The sequence below is a fragment of the Papio anubis genome, chromosome 13 (assembly GCF_008728515.1).
Source record: "Papio anubis isolate 15944 chromosome 13, Panubis1.0, whole genome shotgun sequence".
Taxonomy (NCBI): domain Eukaryota; kingdom Metazoa; phylum Chordata; class Mammalia; order Primates; family Cercopithecidae; genus Papio; species Papio anubis.
In genome coordinates this window covers 82223313-82241519 of record NC_044988.1, presented here as the reverse complement: position 1 = coordinate 82241519, position 18207 = coordinate 82223313, and the positions used below count along the sequence as shown (strand labels likewise).

At 45.4% G+C, this 18207-nt stretch overlaps 1 protein-coding gene across 4 annotated transcripts in view; it reads right to left on the bottom strand.

Moving 5' to 3' along the window:
- SNX30 (sorting nexin family member 30) overlaps positions 1-18207 on the bottom strand; it is a 125189-nt gene that overhangs the window by 104591 nt on the left and 2391 nt on the right. The window contains exon 1 of one of the 4 annotated variants that reach the window (XM_009188271.4): positions 9216-9637. The exons of the other annotated variants lie outside the window; for them this stretch is intronic. The gene's annotated coding sequence lies outside the window, so the exon portion shown is untranslated. Of the gene's footprint in view, positions 1-9215; positions 9638-18207 lie in introns of those variants that run through there. 4 annotated transcript variants of the gene reach the window in all.

The window sequence follows — 18207 nt, the reverse complement described above, 5'->3', positions numbered from 1 at the left end:
TTTTCAACTTAATGGTTTTTTTCCATTGTTGCATATAAGTATATACAAGGCTACCTTATTCTTTTTAATACTGCATTTCAAAACACACCATACTTGACAAAACCAGCACCTTACTAATACCCATATAAGCTTTTATCTTTTGCTATTAAAAATAATACTGCAATAGGTATCCTTATAAACATGGCATTTAGCACGGGTCCATTTATTGAGTCACCAAATGTCTGTATACTCAACCCATACCAGGTTTTGTTCATGCATGGAAATTTAGCAATAAGCAAACCAGATCAGGCCCCTTGCCTTCAAGAAGTTTACAGCACAGTACTGGAGAAAGTAAACCAAGTATGTTTGGTGGTTTAAGTTCTGTGAAGCAAGACTAAAGCCAGGTAAAGGGGGAGAATAACTGGGCAGGGAGGGGGCTGCTACTAGTTTGTTTTTTGTTTGTTTGTTTGTTTTTGACACGGAGTCTCACTCTGTCACCAGACTGGAGTGCAGTGGCCCGATCTCTGCTCACTGCAACTTCTGCCTCCAGGGTTCAAGAGATTCTCCTGCCTTAGCCTCCCCAGTAGCTGGGACTACAGGCATGCGCCACCACGCCCAGCTAATTTTTGTATTTTTAGTAGAGATGGGGTTTCACCATGTTGGCCAGGATGGTCTTGATCTCTTGACCCCATGATCCGCCCGCCTCAGCCTCCCAAAGTGCTGGGATTACAGGTGTAAGCCACCACAGCCGGCCAGGGGCTGCTACTAGTTTATACAGGGAGGTTGGGGGAGGCCTGAATGAAATAGATGAACAAGCCTGCAGGCTGTCTGGGCCAAAAGGCCTGAGGCAAGGGAGTGGGCAGGGAGAGAGAAGTGGATGGAGAGGCCAGAGAAGCAGCAGAGCAGGATTACATGGGCACTTGGAGCCCATGGAGGATGTGAGGGGAATGTGTGAGAACTGAAAAGTCTCTGGATGGTTTCAAGCAAAAGCCAAAAAGAGGCCAGATGCAGTGGCTCACACCTGTAATCCCAGCACTTTGGGAGGCCAAGGTGGGAAGATCACAAGGTCGGAAGTTCGAGACCAGCCTGGCCAACACGGTGAAACCCCATCTCTACTAAAAATACAAAAAATTAGCTGGGCGTGGTGGCAGGTGCCTGTAATCCCAGCTACTCGGGAGGCTGAAGCAGGAGAACGGCATGAACCGTGGAGACGGAGGTTGCAGTGAGTCAAAACAGTGCCACAGCACTTCAGCCTGGCCAATAGAGTGAGACTGTCTCAAAAATTAATTAATTAATTACTTAAATTTAAAAAGCAAAAAAGACATGATGCGACTGATGTTTCTTATGTTTTAAATAATCCCTCCGGTTGCTGCCTGGATAAGTGACTAAAGGTGGGAAGGTGGAAGCACGAAGACTAGTCAGGCGGCTGGTACAGTAATACAGGCAAGAGGGGAGGATGGCAGTTAGGGTAGCAGCAGTGGAGAGAGTGAGAAGTAATGAGATTCTGGATATGGTATTTCAGAAGGACTTGCTCACGGCTTGAGTATGGGATGAAAAAGATAGAAGAGCCGAGGCTAATTCCAAGGCTTATCCTTGGAATCAAAAGTGGGCTAGATAACTAGCTTGACATGCCTGTTGGAGATGCAGGGCTAAACATCAAGAAGGAAGTGGGAGACAGGAATTTGGAATTCAGGAGAGGGGTTTCTGGCCTGGAGTTATCAGTGTGTAGATGTGTGAGGCTGGATGAGATTGCTTAGGGACACCATGCAGATAAAGAGAGGCCATGACAGAATGGAGTACTAGAGCATTCCAACATTCCTACTAAAGGTAGGGAGATGAGAAGGAACCAGCCAAGGAGACAGAGAAGGAACAGCCAGTAAGGTACAAAAGGAATGAACAGTGAGTGGAATCCCAGAAGCCAAGTGAAGATTCAGCTCTTCCTGTCTGTGCCAGGGTAGTGCCTGGTCCATGCCAAACAACTGAGATGCCTTAGTTATGCCCTCAGGATGACCGCATGGACATGGCTCCACCCACAGTAATGGAGACTCCTGGCATCAAGCTCTTCGAGAAGTGGACATTTTCTTGCAGGATGGCATCGCAGTGATGGAGAAGTATGCCAAGTCCCAGCCCCACACCCCAGGGTGCTATGTGGCCAAGCACTTCTGCAAGTGAAGGGAGGATCAAAAGACAGAAACGACCTTAATGTAGAGGTCTTTAATGATGTTAACTAGAAGTGGAGAGGAAAGAAAGCCTTCTCCCTTCATAAGCTAGTTTATCCGCAGGACAGACAAACAGAAAAGAACTTGCTGAATCAAAACAAACATACGTATTTGTAATTTTGATAGATGTTGCCAAATTGCATCCACAGGTGTTTGTACTATCAGTAATATATGAAATTACACCTACTGGGCAATGCTGAATGAGAAAAGCTGAAGGCATGCTTGTCTGATAGTGAACTTCCTGAGTGAATTACAGAATTATCCTGAATCAACTGATCTCAATCTTGCCTGCCCATTAGAATTATCACGGTGGCTCACACCTGTAATTCCAGCACTTTAGGAGTCTGAGGCAGGAGGATCACCTGAGGTCAGGAGTTCAAGACCAGCCTGGCCAATATGGTGAAGCCCGTCTCTACTAAAAATACAAAAAAATTAGCCGGCGTGGTGGCGGGTGCCTGTAATTCTAGCTATGTGGGAGGCTGAGGCAGGAGAATCACTTGCACCTGGGAGATGGAGGCTGCAGCGAGCCGAGATAGCACCATTGCACTCTAGCCTGGGTGACCACAGGGAGGCCGTCTCAAAAAAAAAAAAAAAAAAAAAAAGAAGCAGCAGCAGCAAGAATTATCTAGAGAAACTTTACAAAAAAAAAAAAAAATACTGCTCCCTGGGCCATCCTATTAGATCTAAATTTCTTGAGGTGGGGACCAGGCATCATTATTGTCTAAGAGATCTTTGGAGAATCTGAATGCTTAGCCAAGACTGATAACCTTGTTCTAAGTCAGTGTTTCTCAATGTTTAATGTGCATACCAATCACTTAGGGATCATGTCAAAATGCAGATTCTGAATCGGTGTGTCTGGAATTAGGTCTGATAGTCTGCATTTTCTATGAGCTCTCAGGTGATGTCAATGCCACTCATCTATGGGCCACACATTAAGTAGCGAGGTTCTAAAGCAATAGATGTCAGCTGGAAACATATGGAGAGGAGGATGAGATAAGCAAGGGTGGGCAAGCAAGAATTCACATGACATTCCAGGCAGCTCATGAAGAAAATCACTCGGCAGAGATGTAACTTCCCAGGAGGGGACCAGGGAGGTAAACAGGTACCTGATCACAGAAGGTCAGGCTAAGGACTTGGACCATTACTGTGTAAGCAATGGGGAGTTACTGCAGATCTCCAAAGATGGGAATGACGCGTGCAAGGCAGCACTTTACGAAGGTGGATTCTGGCTACAGTACTCAGAACAGACTGGCTGGGAGAGGAGGGCCTGACTGAATGAAAGCCAGGAAAACCATTTAGATAATCATACATCCAATTAGGATATCAACAACGGAAATGAAGAGCAACATTAAAGAACAGTGGCTGGCCAGACAAAATGGCTCACATCTGTAATCCTGATACTTTGGAAGGCCAACGTGGGAGGATCGCTTGAGTTCGGGAGTTTGAGACCAGCATGGACAACACAGGGAAACCCTGTCTCTACAAAAAAATAAATAAATAAATAAAATTAGCTGGATACGGTGGTATGTGCCTGTAGTTGCAGCTACTCAGGAGGCTGAGACGGGAGGATCACTTGAGCCCGGGAGGTTGAGGGTGCAGTGAGCCAAGATCGCATCACTGCACACCAGCCTGGGTGACAGAGTGAGACTCTGTCTCAAATAAATAAATAAATAAATAAATAAAAAGTAACTCAAAATAAAGACTTAAACATCAGACCCAAACCCATAAAACTCCTAGGAAAAAAATCATAGGGGAAAAGCTTCAAGACATTGAAGTTGGCAATAGATATGATGAGAAAAGCACAGACATCAAAAGCAAAAACAGGCAAACCTAAAAACATATGTTTCGTCCAAAGGACACAACCAACAGAGTAAAAAGGCACTTACAGAATGGAAGAAAATGCTTGCAAAACATGTATCTAATAAAGGGCTAATACTGAGAATATATAAACAACTTTAATAACAGTTTTAAAAGACCCAATTTTAAAACGCACAAGGGACTTGAACTGACACTTCTCCAAAGATGACATATAAATGGCCAATAAGCATATGAAAATATATTGAACATCAGAAAACTGCAAACCAAAACTGCAATGAGATATAACCCCACACTTTCTAGAATAACTACTATCAAAAAAAAAAAAACAGAAAATAATTAGTGTTGGCAAAGACATGGAGAAAAAAGAACCCTTGTATACACTGTCGGCAGGATTGTAAAATGGTGCAACTGCTTTGGAAAACAGTATGATGAGTCCTCAAAAAATTAAAAACAGGTTATCACATGATCTGGCAATCCCCTTCCAGGTATATATCCATATCCAAAAGAAGGTCTCAAAGAGATATCTGCATAACCATGTTCATTGCAGCATTGTTCACAATAGCCAAGAGGCAAAAGCAACCTAATGTCCATCAGAAAAATGGGTTAAGAAAATGTGATACACATACACAATGAAATACTATTCAGCCTTAAAAAAGATGGAAATCCTGTCACATACTACAGCGTGGATAAGCCTTAAGGATGTTATGCTAAGTGAAATAAGCCAGTCACAAAAAGACAAATATTGACAATTCCATTTACAGGAGGAATTTAAAGTATTCAAATTAATAGAAATAAAGTGGAAAGGTAGTGACCTGAGGCTGGGGAAGACAGAGAAGGGCAGCAGCCATTTAATGGGTATAGAATTTCAGTTTTGCAAGATGAACAAGTTCTGGAGATCTGTTGCACAACAATGTGAATATACTTAACACTACTCAACTGTATACTTTAAAATGGTTAAGATGATTAAAAACAGCCAGGGTACTTAATGCCATCTTACTGTATATTCATATCTAAAATTACCATTAACCTCAAATGTCAAAATTATTGTAGAAAAGTCATAAATTGTATTTAATGTCTTTTTTTGGGGGGAAAAAAAAGTACACGTGCTTAGGAAAAAACCCAATATCCATCAACAGATGAATAAACAAAATGTGGCATATCCATAAAATGAAGTATTATTCACCCATAAAAAGGAATGAAGTAATGCTGGAGGGATGGAGAAAAAGGAGAGATATTGGTCAAGAACTTTCCATGACGGATGAGTAAGTTCTGGAGACCTAATATACAGCATGGTGACTATAATGTATTTTATACTTAAAATCTGCTAAGAAAATAGATCTAGGCTGGGCGTGGTGGCTCACACCTGTAATCCCAGCACTTTGGGAGGCCGAGGCGGGTGGATCACAAGGTCAGGAGATCGAGACCATCCTAACTAACATGGTGAAACCCCATTTCTACTAAAAATACAAAAATTAGCTGGATATGGTGGCACATGCCTGTATTCCCAGCTACTCGGGAGGCTGAGGCAGGAGAATCGCTTGAACCCAGGAGGTGGAGATTGCAGTGAGCTGAGATCGTGCCACTGCGCTCCAGCCTGGGCAACAGAGTGAGACTTCGTCTCAAAAAAAAAAAAGAAAGAAAATAGATCTAAAGTGTTCTCACCACAAAATGGCAATTATGTGAGGTGATGGATATGTTTAGTTAGCTTAATTGTGGTAATCATTCCACAATATTTAAGTGTATCAAAACATGTTGTACATCTTAAGTCTACACAATTTTTACTTGTCAGTCATACTTCAATAAAGCTGGAGAGGGAAAGGAATGAAGTACCGATACATACAACATGGAGGAGGCTTAAGACATGAGACGAACTGAAAGAAGCCAGGCATGAAAGGCCACACATATTATGATTCCATTTATATGAAATGTCCAGAATAGGAAAACTCCAGAGACAGATGGCAGATTAGCAGTTGCCAGGGGCTGGGAATAGGGAAAATGGAGAGTATTTGCTCATTGGTATGGGGTGTGTTTTTGAGATGATGAAAATGTTCTGGAATTAGATAGCAGTGACCGTTGCATTATCTTGGGAATATATTCAAAACCGCTAAAGTGTATGCTTTAAAAGGGTGAATTTTATGGTATGCGAAGTATATCACAATTTTTTAAAAGCATATATGCCTTAGAAAATCTATAATTTTTGACCTACTTTTCCTCAAATTCCTGTTCTATTCTTGCCATCATCATTCAGCCAGTTCCCAAAGCCGGTGACCCTAGAGTCTCTTCCTCAATGATCTTTCACTGTTTGTCCTGCACACCTCACGGCTGCTTCTGAACCCGGTAGCTGGAATTGGCATTGTCTTACTGTTTCAGTCTCCTCCCCCAGCCACTGTTGATTGGCCCAGGTTGAGCTCAGTTAATTAGCCTAAAGGCAGGCATGTGACCCAAGCCAGGTCTCCCTGACCTTTTTTCCTGGGAAGAGAGACTCACTCCCTTTCCGGAGGCAGAGCTGTACAATGTGAGGGAGGTGAGCTGCCACAATTCCCCCTACGTGGATGACGTTGGTCTGAGAGAATAAAGCCGACCCTCAGTAGCATTCAGACCCCTAGTTCCAGCTCCCTCCTATGTTAGAGCAAGCCTGTCAATAGGCTCACCTTTTTGCTAAGTTAATGCAAGCTAGATACTGATTATTTGTAAGCAAAACCACTAACCAGTACACTCTCTGAATCCAGTGAGCCAAAGCCCTAATGAAACTGCCTCCTCCAACCTCCCACTGCAACAGCCTTCTTCTTCTTGGACTCCTTGCCTCCAGGCTCCACCTACCCGATCCCAGCTAGGGCTGGATCAGTGACTCTAACCCCAAACACGGCCCTGCTCCTCCCCTGCTTGAAACACTTGATTGGAATGAAAAGATTAGCCAGGCACAGTGGAACATGCCCATAGTCCAAGCTACTCAGTAAGCTGAGGTGGGAGGACTGCTTAAGCCCTGGAGTTCTAGTCAACTGTGATTGTGCCACTGCCCTCCACCCTGGCCAACAGAGTGAGATCCTATCTCTTTAAAAACAACAACAACAACGACAAACACTTAATTGGTCTTCCAGCTGCTCAGGTTAAAGTCCTTACTATTTGCCACTACAGAGCACAGTCAGGACCCTACCAACCTTTCCAGCCTCATCAATCCCCTTGCTCGCTGTGCGTGCATCACTTGACAGTACTAAGCTTTGGTGTGTGCTGGTTCTTCTGCCTGAGTTGCTCTTCCTTCTGTCCATTTGTAAGACATGTATTCCTTCATTCTCCAGCTCAAACATCATCTTCTTTGGAAAAGCCACCATCCTCCAAAGCAAGGTCTCACCCTACTTTATTCCCTACATATAACTTTCATCACAACTACATGGACATAGGGCACGGAATGATAAACAAAGGAGACTCAAAAGGGTGGAGGGGAAGGAAGAGGGGTGGGTGATGTGAAATTATTGAGTATAATGTACATTATTTGGGTGATGAGTACCCTAAAAGCACTGGACTTAACTACACAATCTATCCATGTAACAAAATTACATATGTATCCCATAAATTTAAACATTTTTTTTTTTTTTGGGTCAGAGTCTCAGTCTGTCGCCAGGCTAGAGTGCAGTGGCATGATCTCAGCTCACTGCAATCTCCAGCTCCCTGGTTCAAGCGATTCTCCTGCCTTAGTCTCCTGAGTAGTTGGGATTACAGGCACACACCATCACGCCTAGCTAATTTTTGTATTTTCAGTAGAGATGGGGTTTCACCATGTTGGCCAGGATGGTCTCGATCTCCTGACCTCGTGATCCACCCTCCTTGGCCTCCCAAAATGCTGGAATTACAGGCATGAGCCATGGCACCTGGCCTGCCGCTCAGGTTTAACAAATAATTCTTTTAAAAAACATAATAACTCAGCCAGGTATGGTGGCTCACACCTATCATTCCAGCACTTCGGGAGGCTGAGGTAGCAGGATCGCTTGAAGCCAGAAGCTCAAGACCAGCCTGGGCAATGTAGTGAGACTCCTTTCTCTTAAAAAAAAAAAAAAAATTTAAATAGCAGGGCACACTGGTACACCACTAGGAGCTAAGACTAGTCAGAAGCTGAGGACTACTCAGGAGGCGGAGGCAGAAGGATCACTTAAGCCCAGGAGGAGTTCAAGGCTGTAGGAGCCAAGATTGTGCCACTATACTCTGGCCTGGGCAACAGAGCAAGGCCCTATCTCTAAAATATATATATATACACACACATATATAAACTGTAGCAGATGCTGTCAGTGCCCCACCCGTACATCCCCTCACCCTGATCACACTTCAGTGCCCACTAGCCTGACTCCCACCTACCAGCATCTGCATGTCTTGGCCTGACCACTTCCCCTGGCCACTGAACCCATGGGGTAGGCTAGAAAGCACCTGGGAATTCATGTCCAAACACCCCACCCAAGCAGCCGTCAACCAATGACTAAAGAGAGCTGCTGTTTGAAGACCCCAGCTTCCTTACCTGGAGTGGGGATAACTGAGGCTCGTGTTCCATGCCGGCTTCCAAGGGCTTCCCCTGTGGGGTAAAGCTCCAGCTCTGCTCAGTGGAAACTGGCTTGGTAACGTCACCTCTGCTGATTGCCTTCTCTTCCCTGTCTCACTTCCTTGCTCCTCTAATGTCAGTTTCTTCACCTCTCAAACGAACTACTGGTGATTAAATGCTTTCTCAGGTTCTGCTTCTAAGGCAATAACAAAACTTAGCATTGCTGTGGTCTTTACTGTGTCCCAGATACTAAACACTCAACTAAGCTTCAGAATCCCCCTGTAAGATAATCCACATTTTAGATAGGGGAAACAGAGGCATTACAAGGTTAAGAAACTTGCCCAAGGCCACAGAGCTAAGTAAATACATTCAGCATTTTTCACATTCTACTGCAACCATCTGTTGATGTGTCTCTCTTCTTCGCTGGACCATTAACCTCTCAGGGGAGAGATCGTTTTTATCTTTCTCTACAGCCCCAGCATGTAGTACAGAGCCAGGCACGTAGCAGATGCTCAAGAGCTATAGGAGTTTTGAAAAGTGCCTGCACTCGGCCACCCAAACACGCTGCGTGCTTTTCCCGCCCGCCTCTGTGTCCCTTCTCAAGCAAGCAGGAATCCCCAAACACCTTTTCCACTATCCCACTTCCCCCTACCAACACACACACACAAACTTACACAAATGACAGTAATTCCTGATTCCTGTGCTGGCTGCCAAAATGAAGAATTCTATGGGGCAAGGCAGACATAAGACAGCATATGAGTCCTCTAAAGTCTAGTAAACAAACCCCATTGCTCATACATGAATCAGCGCCTGTTGGCCGGGCTGTTGTTTATGTACTTATTTTACTTTGAGAGGCTCTCATTTATCGTGGAACACCTGCCTTCCTCCCAGTGGCCTTCACTAACACTTGATTTTCAAATGGCAATGACATCCTACCCCTGATTTTACTGTCAATATGCACTTTGTCTAAATTCTGATCTCAGACCTCTCCATCTCCTACGCCAATCTCTATTTGGATCTACTGGGATTACACATCTATTTAATAAAAAAGAACTTCCTGGCCGGGCGCGGTGGCTCAAGCCTGTAATCCCAGCACTTTGGGAGGCCGAGATGGGCGGATCACGAGGTCAGGAGATCGAGACCATCCTGGCTAATACGGTGAAACCCCGTCTCTACTAAAAAATACAAAAAACTAGCCGGGCGAGGTGGCGGGCGCCTGTAGTCCCAGCTACTCCGGAGGCTGAGGCAGGAGAATGGCGTAAACCCGGGAGGTGGAGCTTGCAGTGAGCTGAGATCACAAGCCTTCAGGCAGCCTCTGTCCTGAACGCCTGACTTGAAACCGTGTCCACATCATCTTTACACTTAACTTGCACACGTGCTTCCCAGTCTGCGCTCCCATCTCAAAGAGGGCACCACTATTCAGCATCAATCTCCTGGACTTGCTAGTCAGTCACACCCACTACACCAAAATCTGTCATCTTTATATTTTCTAATCTTTCTCTTCCCAGGCAACAAGTCCAACCAAAACCAGGTTAATTCTTCCTATCTCACCTCTTTCACTGCTGGTCTCTCCCCATCCCAAGCCCTGATCACACATCCCCCTGCTCAAAAACCCTCTTGGGGCCAGGAGCGGTGGCTCACACCTGTAATCCTAGCACTTTGGGAGACTGAGAAGGGTGGATCACAGGAGCTCAAGACCAGCCTAGTCAACATGATGAAACCCCATCTCTACTAAAAATACCAAAATTAGCCTGGCATGGTGGCATGCACCTGTAATCCCAGCTTCTCAGGAGGCTGAGGCAGGAGAATTGCTTGAACCCAGGAGGTGGAGGTTGCAGTGAGTCGAGATCACACCACTACATTCCAGCCTGGGCGACAGAGCGAGATTCTGTCTCAAAACAAAACAAAACAACCACCCTCTAGGACTAGCTACTGCTGAAAGAATAAAAGCTAACCTCCACATCGCAGCATTCAAAACAGTCTCATTCTCCTCCTGACCTGTCTACCCACCTCCTCTCTCACTAATCTCTACCTCTAGACTCTCAAAACCCACTCCCAACGCATGACCCAACTCAGTCCTCCTCCAGGGGACACAGGTCTTTCCTGTCTCTGCCCTTCACCTTGGGGCTTTTCCCACCCCACATCTGAAAGCCCCCTCCAACTTCATGGACCTGGTGAAAACACAACCTCTGCCACCTCAGCTGATGTGCAGACATACCCCCTGCTAGTGGGGCTGCCAATAGGAATAAACACCCCCTTCTCCCTACTCCTCAGGTAAAACCCAATTTTCAAGTCATATTTTAAGGTCATGGTATTGGTAATTTAAGTTTCAAGCAGCAAACCAAATTGAAAACAATATCAACAAAAGGGAATTTATGACCCCCTATAACCAGGAAACTGTGCTAACTTCAGGCACAGCTGGCACAGTCAGATCCTGAACTCAAATGATCTTTCCCCTCTTCCTCTCCTAGCTCTACTTCCCTCTGGCTTCATTCTTAGGCCAGGCACCCTCTGCGTTGAAGGACACAACCATTCACAATCTAGTAGAAAGACAGACATTCTTTCCCCCATCATCCATCTCGAAAATCTCAGGAAAGGCTGCCTGGCTCCGTTAGGGCCACACATCCACCAAGGATGCTATTTTGGCTAATATAAGATATTGATATTAGACCAGAATGGGAACGATAAGGAGAGAAGCCGGGGTATTTCTGTCCCAGCCTAACCCCTGCTCTCTGCCTCAGATTGTGTCCCTGGCAGCTGCCTCCCCCCTCCAGGGCCTCCTTCCTCTGAGGTCCTAGCTCTTACTCAACGACCCTGCCACAGGTCTAGTTCCCACAGAAGCTCCTGGGTTCTACTTAACATCGCCTCTTCCCCTAACCCTCCAGTCCTGAGGGTAACAGCAACTTCCTGCTATTGCTACTCCCTGGGTCAACTTACCATCTATCATCTATGCAACTAACTCCTTGTATTATAGTCTCTGTGTTTGAAATACCTTCACTGGCTTTTATTCCCTGATTAGACCTCAACTGATATAGAAATTGACAAAGCATAGGCCAAAATGTAGACAGAAATGTGGAAAGTACAATATCAAGGAATAACAACCACCACCACCTTCTATTTCTTAAAGCTTCGCTATATACATCACCCACTACTCTACAAACTCGCTGGGTCTTCCTATCAACCCAGTGATGTGGGCACGTCTGTTATCCCCTTTTCACAGATGAGAAAACTGAGGCTTAGAGACGTTAAACAACTTGCTGTTACCAAGACTGTAAACAGTGGGGCTGAGATTCAAATCCAGACATGATTCCAGCATTAACACTTTTTTTTTTTTGAGACGGAGTCTCGCTCTGTCGCCAGGCTAGAGTGCAGTGGCACAATCTCAGCTCACTGCAACCTCCACTTCCCCAGCTCAAGCGATTCTCCTGCCTCAGCCCCCCGAGTAGCTGGGACTACAGGTACACGCCACCATGCCCAGCTAATTTTTTGCATTTTTAGTAGAGACGGGGTTTCGCCATGTTGGCTAGGATGGTCTTGATCTCTTGATCTCGTGATCTGCCTGCCTCAGCCTCCCAAAGTGCTAGGACTGCAGGAGTGAGACCGTGCCTGGCCCGCGTGCACACCTTGAAACAGGAAGTGGAGGAGAAGCATTTCAAGCAGGGGGTTATCAACAGGATCAAGTGTTACCTACCAAGGGATCAGGTAAAATAAGGGCTATAAAGCATCTACTGGATTTAGCAATAAAGAGGTCACTGAGGACCCTGAAGAACAGAGTCAGAAACCAGGCAGCAGGAGGCTGAGGAGTACGTCAGAGGTCAGGAAGTGGAAGCAACGGCCAGAAACCTTCTCTTCAGAAAGTGTCTTGTAAAGAGGAGTCACAAAATAAGGCACAAGGCCAGGCACAGTGGCTCAGGCCTATAATCCAAGTGCTTTGGGAAGTTGAGGCAGGAGGATCACTTGAGGCCAGGAGTTCGAGACCAGCCTGGGAAACAAAGTAAGACCTTATCTCCACTCCCGCAAAAAAAAGGCGCCAGATGGAGGAGAAAAGAACATCACAGCAGAGTTTCCTTTACTCTTTCTCTCTGCGTGTGCGCGTGCGTGTTTAATAGAGACAAGTTCTCACTATTTTGCCCAGGTTGGTCTTAAATTCCTGGGCTCAAGCGACTGTGTGTGTGTGTGTGTGTGTGTTTAATAGAGACAAGGTCTCACTATATTGCCCAGGCTGGTCTTAAATGCCTGGCCTCCAGCAATGTTCCTGCCTTGGCCTCCCAAAGTGCTGGGATTATAGGCAAGAGCCACCACACCCAGCCACTCTGTGTTTTAAAAATGAGAGCAACTTGGCCAGGCATGGTGGTTCACACCTGTAACCCCAGCATTTTGAGAGGCTGATGCTGGCAGATCACTTGAGCTCAACAGTTCAAGACCAGCCTGGCCAGCATGGCGAAACCCTGTCTCTACCAAAAACACAAAAATTAGCCAGGCGTGGTGGTGTGCATCTGTGGTCCTAGCTACTCAGGAGGCTGAGACAGGAGAATCTCTTGAGCCCAGGAGGCGGAGGTTGCAGTGAGCCAAGATCGTGTCACTGCACTCCAGCCTGGGTGACAAAGCCAGACACTGTCTCAAAAAAAAAAAAAAAAAAAAAGAGGAGAGAGCGCAACTTGAGCATGCTTAAATATTGATGGGAGTGAGCTGGTTGAGAGGGAGTCCAAAGATACAGGAGTAAGTTAGGAGGACAGGCAGAGCAGGGTCTACAAGAGGATCGGGGGTAGGGGGAGGGTCTACATCCTCAATCAGCCTTAGACTATCTCCTTGGAACGAGGGCCAGAAAGAAAACATGGCTACGGATTCAGATCATTCTGAAATCTGAAGAAGGGAAGTTCCTTTCTGGTGGCTTCTATCTTCTCTAAGGTGGAAGGTGAGGTGATCAGCAGAAGGGAGGGTGTAGTAGAAGGGTGGAGGGTATGAGGAGCAGAGAAAAGTTTCAGATAAACCACTGCGCAGAACGGAGGGTCTGCGGAAAAGAACGAGTGTCCAGGACCACTGAAGCCCCAGCTGTGGCTGAAACCTGCGAACTTACATTGGCAGCAACCTTTGAGCTTCCTGAGCATCCTGGTTGTAGATGAAAGACATGAACAAATGGAATGATCCAAGCTGGGTGTAAACAGAAGAGAGCAAGGGAACTGAATAGAGAGGCAGGAGCAACCACGAAGATGGGCCACAGAATCTAAAGGAGGTAGGGGAATCCAAGAGGTCACAGAACAGAACAGGTATAGTCAGTTGTTACCAACTCAGAGACCTGGAAAGCCAGGAGGGGAAAGCAAGACAAAACGATATATGTGGAGAGAAGGGAACCTTTGTACAATGTTGGTAGGAATGTAGATTGGTAAAGCCATTATGGAAAACAGTATGGAGGCTTCTAAAGAAATTGAAAATAGAACCACCATATGACCTAGCAATCCCTCTTCTGGGCACATACCCAAAGGAACTGAAATCAACATCTCATAAAGATATCTGCACTCCCACGTTCACTGCAGCATTATTCACAATAGCCAAGATATGGAAACAACCTAAGCAGGCCTCAATGGACGAACGGATAGAGAAACTGCATTGTATGTGTACACACAAAACTGAATATTATTCAGCCCTAAAAAAGAATGACATCTTGTCATTTGCCATAACGTGAATGAGCCTGAAGGAAATTATGCTAAGTGCAATAAGCCGAACACAGAAAGAAAAACATTGCATGATCTCACTTATATATGGAATCTTTTAAAAAATTCAAATATATAGAGATAGAACACAAAATAGTGGCTACCAAGGGCAGGTGGGAGAGGAAATGGGAAGATGTAGGCAAATGGATACAAAGTAGCAGATATGGAGGAGTGTACAGCTCTGGAGATCTAATGTAGAACATGATGACTAGAGTTATTAATAATAAAATTGCACTATACTTGACAATCATATGAAATGAGTCTATTTAGATGCTCTTGTCACAAAAACAAAATGAGTATGAGATGATGACTGTGATAATTTGCTCCACTATAGTAAACTTTTCTAACTATGTGTATCCCATAACATCAAGTTGTATATAAACACAATCAAATGTGATAATATCCAGTGGCACTATTTCAGAGCTGGAATCCTTCTAGGTATTACAATGCAGGGTGCGCCCATGGGAGAGGGCAGATGAACTGTTAAAAAGGTGAAGGTGCCTGGCACAGTGGCTCATGCCTGTAATCCCAGCACTTTGGGAGGCCAAGGCGGGCAGATCACCTGAGGTTAGGAGTTCGAGACCAGCCTGGCCAATATGGCTTGTAGTCCCAGCTACTCAGGAGGCTGAGGCAGGAAAATCGCTTGAACCCAGGAGGCAGAGGTTACAGTGAGCTGAGATCACAGTGAGCTGAGATCGCGCCACTACATAAGGAGGTCAAGAAACTGGTAATTTTGGAGACTCGGACAGATCAGCCATGTGAATGATTAAAGCCCCGTGGGGAGGACATGATTTGAGAAGACAGTAAGTTGGGGTCTAAAGATTTAAAGAATGAGAGTGAGAAGCTGTGAAGTTGGAAAATGACAAAGAAAACAGTAGTCGAAGGTCTGTAGTGGATATCTGTTTCCTGTTTTTCTAACATCTACTTCTTGATTTTGCTCTGGAAACCACCTCCTCCCTTCCCAGGCACAGAGGGGGCTTCCAAAATATTTGAAATTTTCTGTATCTTAATCTGGGGGTAGGAATATTTTATTATTCTTTAAACTCTACAGATAAGTTTTACTCTTTATATACACACATTGTTATAAACTTCATGTATATATTCCCCAATTTTTAAAAAATTCCTTTCCTCATTCCAAAGACAAGTACCTGATTCAGGTCTGCGCAATCAGAATCAGAGACTGGTTTAGGCGCCTGACCCAATTTAGACCAATGAGACACCAGCCCAGAGCTTTGGCCGGAACTATCAGGAAAGGAGTGCTCTCCTTCTGCTGGAGCTGGGAAGCTTGTTTATAGAACACATCCCTTCACTGGCGTGAGAACAAGGCTGACACAGAAGAAAGCGGAGCCAAGAGATGGAAAGTGACAGATCCCCGACATCATTGGAATACCTTGCTCCAGTCATTCCTGAAGCCAAAATACCTGGGCCTTTTCAGCAACGTGAGCCAGTAGATTTTTATTTTCCTGTATCCAGTTTGCATTTAGCTCATATCCTTTTAACTAATAAAGAATCCTAACTAATTCAGGGGCTCAAGGTAGTCTCAGCTGAACAGCCTATGTGATCCTTTTCAATACATAATCGAACTACGCCCCCCTCCTGCTCAAGACCCTGAAATGCCCCCTGCCCATGCTAACTTCCCACCCCATGGTCCTGGCAGTAAAGGCCAAAGTCCTCAGGGTGACCGGCCACATTCAATATAATCTGACCCCTCCCTTCTCTGCCCCCAGCCTCTAACTGTCCAATGCTCATTCTGCCCAGCCATATTGGCCTCTAGGCTGCTCCCTGACATACCAGCCCTGTGCCTTCCAGCCTCTGCTTCCGCTGGTCCCTCCCCCGACACTCTTCAGATACTCACCCACTAACTCCCTCACCTTCCAGTCTGCTCAAATGTCAAGTTCTCAACAAGGCCTGCCAAATCCTCTTCCTCGTGGCCAGTTCTCCTTTTTCCTCCTTCCATAGCATTTACTGTGCAATACAGTACAAACACGCTGAAATGTATCCAGTGAGGGCAGAGTTTTCAGCTAACTTATTCAAGTTCCTAGAACAGTGCCTGGTTCATAGTAGGCCTTCAAATACGTGTCAAATGAACAAAAAGAATGACAGGAGCCTCAAAGGAGCAGAGCCTGGTTTGTAAAAGGTGATGGAGGAAAAGCCTTCTCTATTTTGAAGACTTCAGAGGATGTCTAAGTGACCTAAGGGGGCAGGAAATAGATGAAGAGTTCAGAGAAGAGATTGAGGATGTGGGAAGAGGTGTTAGCCACACAATGGGGCTTAAGAATCCAGTATTAAGTTTTGGGAGGGGCACAGAAGTTGGAGGCTGAGTCAGAGGAGAAGCAGCGTGGAACAATTTGCAGATGAAAGTTAAAAAGCAGAGTAAGGCTAAGCGATGTATTTACATTTTAGATGGAGACAGCCATATAAGGTCCAGTGAGGCTCACGCCTGTAATCCCAGTACTTTGGGAGGCTGAGGTGGACAGATCACCTGAGGTCAGAAGTTTGAGACCAGCCAGGCTAACATGGTGACACCCCATCTCTACTAAAAATACAAAAATTAGCCAGGTGTGGTGGCAGTCACCTGTAATCCCAGCTACTCAGGAGGCTGAGGCAGGAGAATCACACGAACCCAGGAGGCAGAAGATGTAGTGAGATTCCACCACTACACTCTAGCCTGGGCAACAGCAAGACTCTGTCTCAAAAAAAAAGAAAAAAAAAAAAAAAGGTGAGTTTAGCAGGCATCAAAAGAATTAGTCCTGGCAACCTCTGGTAGATAGAAAGGATTCCTCCTTTGGGAGCCTATGAAGGGAGGCATCACACCATGATTTGAAAAATTTGAGAAACTGGTGGACAGTCCATCATATTTGGTCTTTCTCTTCTACCCAAGCACTACAGAGTTCATTCACAAGTGTCAGCTGGACCAAGACACAAGGCTACCCTGTTCATAGCACCACCTTGGCCCCTCAGAAAGCAATTCCCTCTGCACAATAACCCTGTACTATGATCAGCCTGTCAAATCTGCATTCCTCTAGCCCAGAACTGACCCAGAATCCCTGTCATCCAGGATCACAACCCTAGTATCTACTAAGACAAAACTGGCTTATTTTCAAAGACAGACCATAGCACTGAATTGTCCTACCACCCCTTTGATGACCCTCATGCTGCTGAGGCAGGAGAAAGCCAGCCACAGGGAAGGCTTCCTTCTTCTGGCTCTGACTCACCTCTGTGGCTTGCTAGCTTCTCTCTACAGAAATTTGTTCAGAGTTATGAGACCATACGGGGATGCCAAGATTCAAGGAAAATGTTACTCCTAGTCAGAGAAAGAAATTACAATGCTTAGCCTCTAAGGAAAAGTGGCTTACTATAAATCAGGCCCTTGAGAATGGTGTCATTTAGATGCTCCCCACAGCTGTTAGGAGATTTAATAAATATTCAATAATTAGGCCAGGCACCGTGGCTCACGCCTGTAATCCCAGCACTTTGGGAGGCCGAGGCGGGCAGATCACTTGAGGCCAGGAGTTCGAGATTAGTCTGGCCAACATAGCGAAACCTCGTCTCTACTAAAAATACAAAAATTACCCGGTCAAGGTGGCACACGCCTGTAATCCCAGCTACACGAGAGCTGAGGCACGAGAATCACTTCGACCAGGGAGGTGGAGATTGCAGTGAGTCAGGATCAGGCCACTGCACTCCAGCCTGGGTGACAGAGTGAGTCTCTGTCTCAAAAAATACATATATATTCAATAATTAAGAATGCCTCCAAGACTCAACCTCCCACACAGAACAGACCCTTTAAAGGAAGCCATCAGTAATTACACCTGAGACTGACTTCTTGACCACTAACTAGATCTTGGTACGGAGAATTTGTCTTCCAAGTACTTACTAGTAAAACACCCATACTTCTGAGTCAGGTATCATCCATGAGTGATTTGTTAAGCAAATATTTAAAATAGCTATCTGT